We start from the raw sequence: 6,222 nt of genomic DNA, 5'->3' as shown, positions 1-6,222 counted from the left end.
CATTTCCTCTGGGTAAATACTACACAGTGGGATTACTGGATCATAGGCTATTTCTATTTTTAACTTCTTGAGGAATGTTGTGTTTTGTTATAGCAGCTCGACCAGAAAACTATTTTCATGGTAGGAGAGTCACTTTGGCTGTATTTTGACTAATATTTGGTTATTTTAATAAAGAGATTCCATTTACATTTTTTGATTACTACTAAATTTATTTAAATATAAAGAACTTGCATTAGTTTTTATGTGAACTGGCTGTTGCTATGTTTTTTTTTTTCATTTTCTATTTATGTTTTAGGATTTTTCTTAATGACTTGCATGTCTTTGTAAATTGAGAGTTTTAACCCTTGTAATATCTTAATATCTTTGCAAAGATTTTCCCAGTGTGTTGTTTGTGCTTTTTATATTCTCTCTCTCTCTCTCTCTCTCTCTCTCTCACACACACACACACACACACACACACACACACACAGAAGTTTCCAAAGTATTTAAATATATCAATATTTTGATATATTTAATGATTTAAAAATCATTAAACAATGATTTTTTAAAAAATTCAATGTTTTTTATTGTTTTTACAGGAAAGATTTGTAACTACGTACTTTATGATTTTATATTTTGTTCTATGTGTAAAAATGCTACAATTTAGTTACGTTTTAGTGTGCTTAGTAATATGATTTTTTAATTCTAATTTTTTGACTACCTCTCCTATGGATTAGACATTGCTACTTGAATCATATCACAAATTGAATATATGCTATGGTTAGTTTGTGAAATAAGACTAGTATATTGTTTTGTTTCGCTGTTAAGAGCTTAGAGGAGTTTTAGGTTCACAGCAAAATTGAGAGGACGTTACAGAGATTTCTCATGGCCCCTGTCCCCACACATGCATAGCCTCCCCCAGTATCAATATCCCCCACCAGAGTGGTGCATTTGTTACAATTGATGAACCTACACTGACACATCATTATCAATGTCCATAGTTTACTTTAGGGTTCGGTCTTGGTGTTGTACGTTCAGCAGGTTTGGATACATGTATAATGACACATATCTACCTTTCCAGTAGGCTACAGAATCCTTTCAGAGCCCTGAGTATCCTCTGTGTGTCCTAACCTATTCACCCCTCCCTGCAATTCTAGCCCCTTCCAACCACCGGTCCTTTTACTCTCTTCATAGTTCTACCTTTTCCAGAATGTCATATAACTGGAATTGTATAATCTTTAGCTTTTTTAGATTGCCTTCTTTCACTTAGTACGACGCATTTAAGGTCCTTCTATGTCTTTTCATGGTTTGATGGCTCATTTCTTACGACGGCTGAAAAATAGGCTTTTCTCAGGATGGATCACTGCTTACTTGCTCACCTACTGAAGGACATCTTAGTTGCTTCCAAGTTTGGGCCAGTATGAATAAAATAGCAGGAAACATCCATGTGCAGGTTTTTGCGTGGACATAAGCTCTCAACTCCTTTGGACAAATAGAGAGCACGGTTGCTGGATTGTATGGTCAGAGTGTGTTTATAGCGACACTGACCTGCTGTGCCATTTTACCTTCCCATAACCGATAGATGAGAGTTTCTGTTGCACCACATCCTTGCCAGTGCTTGGCATTATCAGTGACTTGGGTTTTGGCCATTCTAATAGGTGTGTTGTGTATCACGTTGTTGTTTTTATTTCGTATTTCCCCAAAGACCTATGATGTGATGCATCTTTCCATGTGTCGATTTTCCATCTTCTATCTGTATGTCATCTGTTAAGCTCTTTGGCTCATTTTTCAGTCAGGTGGTTTCCCTGTTGAGTTTCTTTGTATACTTTGGATAACAGTCCTTTATCGGATATATCTTTTTTAAGACACATAATTTCTCCCAGTGTGTGGCTTGTGTTTTAATTCTCTGGACATTGTTTTTCACAGAGTGGGAGATTTTAATTCTAATGAAATCCAGCCCATCAATTATTTATTTTATGGATCATGTCTTTGTATCTTAAACCTCATAGCCATACTCTAGGTCATCTAGGTGTTCTCCTGTATTATGTTCTCAGAGTTTTATAATTTAGCATTTTAAATTTAGGTCAGTGATCCATGGTGAGTAACTTTTTGTTAAGGGTGTAAGGTCTGTGATTAATGTCTGGGTTTAATGAGTCACTGTTCCACCTTCAGCCTTTTGGCCATAGCTCTGCTGCTGTAGTTTCCATATTGTCCTTATTCCCCATCTGCAGTTATTGTTCTATTTGACTTTTTTCCATGACTGATTCCTACCTGGTCCTTCCCCAGTCACACTCTCCGGAGCCGTAGCTTGACACGACATTCATGAACGGCTATCATTTATGTTGCATCTTTTCATTACTTCACTACTGGTTACCTCTGGTGCTGGAGACCTCAAGATAAATATGACCTATGCCTTGTCACCGGAGTGATAAGTACACAAACGTACTGTTTCAACTTGTTATAAGGGCCCTTGTAGAGAAGTGTGCATAATGTGTTAGAGCACAAAAGTTGTGCACATGACTTCCTAGGGCAACCCTGGGGAAAACAGCAGAGTGGGTGTTGTTATTTCAAGAAAAGGGAACAACATCCACAAAGGTATTGTATGCAGTACAGCAATGTCCTTCAAGAGAATTAAATCCAAGCCCCATATCCCTGCAGAATTTTCTATAGATCAGAGCCCTATCTTCTTTGATTGTTCTCCATTCTTGTTGCATAATAACTTGTATATGTGCAGCCCACGTCTTGGGATTGTGTGGTCATTTGAGCTACTGACAGCATCATAGACACATAGAAGAAGTTCCACGCATGAGGGTTTAAGAAAACTGCCCAGATGTGACTGTTTTGATGGTAAAAAGAAACCCTGATATTTCATACAGTGACAAGTCTATTGAAAGCGAATGATGGGAATTTTAAAAAGTTAAATTTCACGGAGAGTGTGAGCATCAGATGGCCTTCACTGTGCAATTCTATGGAGGGATCCAGCTGGCCTCCTAACAGGAAGATGCAACATATTATTACCAACAGCTTCTCAGGCATTGGCTTAGATGATTGCTGACTACTGATCCTTTTTGAGAAATAAACTGGACTGAATCGGGGAATTGTAGATCAGGCATCTGACTTTGATATCAGTAAAACGAGATAAGGAAAGATCTCTAAAGAGCACCTTGTTGAGTATAAATTTCAGAACCTGCCACTACCTTTTCCACCAGAGTAAATCATGTCTAACACAAAAGAGCTCTTGAGACCAAGAAAAATAAAACTATGGTCCAAAGAAAGTGAGTAAATTTTCTGTGAAGCATTACACAACTTTTGAAAATGTGTTTCTAACAGCTTTCAAAGAAATGTGGCAATTATACTTGTCTCTGTCTTTCGCTTGTTATCCACATGGCAAATCACTGTGAGAGAAGAATTGCACTTTCTTTTGAAAGAATTAAAATTTAGAAAATGCCCCAAAGTTAGGAATATTCTTAAATCTCGGAAACAGTGTTGCTTGCAGGGTCCTCTAACCCTCAGATTACAGATGAGGTAATTAAGGCCCAGAGTGGGGAAATGGTTTGCACAGTGCCATACATTGCCGGAGACAGTTCTTACTATCCTATGCCATTTACCGTATCCGGACCATTTTCCAGGCACTGTGCCGAGATATTTTAAAGCGTATTTTCTCGTTGTTAACGCCACCACATACAGAGGATGAAGACTGGAAAGAGGCTTACCTTGCCCGGGGCAACATAGTTTTTGAAGACGTAGACTTGGGATTCAGACTCGGGTTTGTCTCATTTCAGGGCCTCTGCTTTTGTCCATGATGATGTATCTCTGGTCTAGATCAGACTAGTATTACTGCCTCTGCTATACTTTTTCCGCTGTTACCACTGACTGATCTTAGTGACTGAATTACGATAAACACAGAAGTAAGGAGGTTGCTCACTTAACCCAAAAAGATCACATATATAGTATATGAAGGAAGTAACACAAATCTATACGTCGTGGGGGGGGGGGGAGGAGGAATCAACCATTTCCCCTTCTCCTGTTGTGAGATCGTTCTATCAAGAAAAGTGCTTTTATTTTGCCTTTGAAGACATGGAAGGAGAGCCAGCGTGCTTTACATCACAGTAATACCCCTATAGTTACCTAAGTGGCCTAACTGGAGGGAAGATGAAACCCGTTTATTAAATGGGCTGAACGTGCTTTTTCCTGCTTCCTTCAACATTATGGACACATCCCGTAGTTTTCCAGTTGTTCTGCGTTACAACACCTGATCTTAAATAATACACGCACAAGTAAACGACCTACTAGATAGCCCTGAGTCAGGGCTTCGTATCTGCATCGGTTTGCTAATTCCTCTGCCCGTTTTCCTCTCCAACTTTTCTTCTATCCTGTAGCCAGAATCATCTTTCTAGAACGTCAGTCTGATCCCATTACTCCATCTTAAAAACTCTTCGATGGCTCCTTCATATCCTTCAGTTTATAGTCCGGGCACCGTGGTTTAGTTAACACTGCATTAAAAATAGCTCCAAACCTTCATGGCTTAAGGACACCTCCATTAGTTTCTATCGTGATTTTGTGGGTTGCTTGGGTAATTCTGCTGCCGCTCTAATCTGGGCTTATTCATATGGTTGCACTCACCTGACAGATGAACCTGAGGCTGGGCTCAGCTGGAAGGGCCGGGGCCACTTGACCTTCTTCCTTGTCTTTCATCTTGAAGGGAGCTAGTTAAGGAACTGGGTCAGAGCCGGCGCTGCTGGGCCTGTCTGGCTGGGAATGCGGACTAGAAAAGATGTAAGCAGATAGGCCTGGGCTATGAAATAGGATAGCGGCTTTCAAACAAACTTGAGTTTGCTTCAGAACCACCACAGGGGGCTTGAGGAACTCCAGATTGATGAACTCTACCTTCGCAGTTTCTTCAGTGAATCTGGGTGGGGCCACAAGTTTGCCTGGATAACTCATTCCCTGCTTTATCTGATACAGCTCACTTGGGGACAATCAGAACGGCTTAACTGAGACTTCAAAGCTCCCTGGGTGAGTGTGAGGCTGGCTGGTTGCATTTGCCTGAAGACCTGCCGCAGATGCGCCTGACTTTGGCACCTGTTGTATGTAGCAACTGCACCCGATGACTCGACACGGGACCCTCGGTCTTTTCCCCAGCAATTATTTCTCTGTCTCCAGCAACGTATCCTGTCACCTAAGAGTCGGTCAGGAAATAGTTGTTGAACTGAGCTACATGTTACGTCCACCGCAATAAGAACACAGCTATTACTTATAAGCAATAAGAGAGGGCGTTAGGAGGAAGAAGAGAAAGGATGCTAATTAGCCGGAGTAAGAAACCAGTTGTGCGCATGTGCACTGGTACGTTGGGTGGTTCAGGAGCGTTTGATAAGGTAGGAACTTCCGTACACCTACGTTGTTGAGAAACCACCATCACACCTGTCAGGAGGGCTAAAACGAACAACTCAGGCAACCACGGATGTGGGCGACGATGTGGAGAAGGGAACCCTTTTGCGCTGCTGGTGGGAATGCAAGCTGGTGCAGCCGCTCTGCAAAACAGGATGGAGGTTCCTCAAAAAGTAAAAATAGAACTACCCCACGACCCAGCAATTGCAAGACTAGGCATTTCTCCACGGGATACAGGTGTGCTGTTTCGAAGGGGCACAGGCACCCCCATGTTTATCGCAGCACTATCGACAGTAGCCAAAGTATGGGAAGAGCCCAAATGTCCATCGACGGATGAATGGATAAAGAAGATGTAGTAGTAGATGGGTGGCTCACTCGTTGCGTGTCCGACTTCGGCTCAGGTCACGATCTCGTGGTTCGTGAGTTCGAGCCCCACATCAGGGTGGCTACTGTCAGCGCAGAGCCTGCTTCAGATCCTCTGTCCCCCTCTCTCTGCCCCTCCCCTACTTGAGCTGTCTCAAAAATAAACATTTTTCTAAATTAAAAATTTAATGTGGCGTATGTATGTATTTTACACACACAATGGAACGCTGCTCGGTGATCAAAAAGAATGAAATCTTGGTATTTGCAGCAACATGGATAGAACTAGAGTGTATTACGCGAAGCACAATAAGTCAGAGAAGGACAAATATCACGTGATGTCACTTACATGTGGAATTTAAGAAACAAAACGGATGAACATAGGGGAAGGGAAGGAAAAAACAACAGGGACACAAACCCTAAGAGCATCTTAAATACCGGAAACAAAGTGAGGGTTGCGGGAGGGGAGGTGGGGGGGGCGATGGGCTAAATGGG

The sequence above is a fragment of the Herpailurus yagouaroundi genome, unplaced genomic scaffold (genome assembly GCF_014898765.1).
Source record: "Herpailurus yagouaroundi ecotype Mexico unplaced genomic scaffold, PumYag 67702, whole genome shotgun sequence".
Taxonomy (NCBI): Eukaryota; Metazoa; Chordata; class Mammalia; order Carnivora; family Felidae; genus Herpailurus; species Herpailurus yagouaroundi.
The sequence above is the reverse complement of the archived record's forward strand: the minus strand, read 5'-3'. Positions refer to the sequence as shown.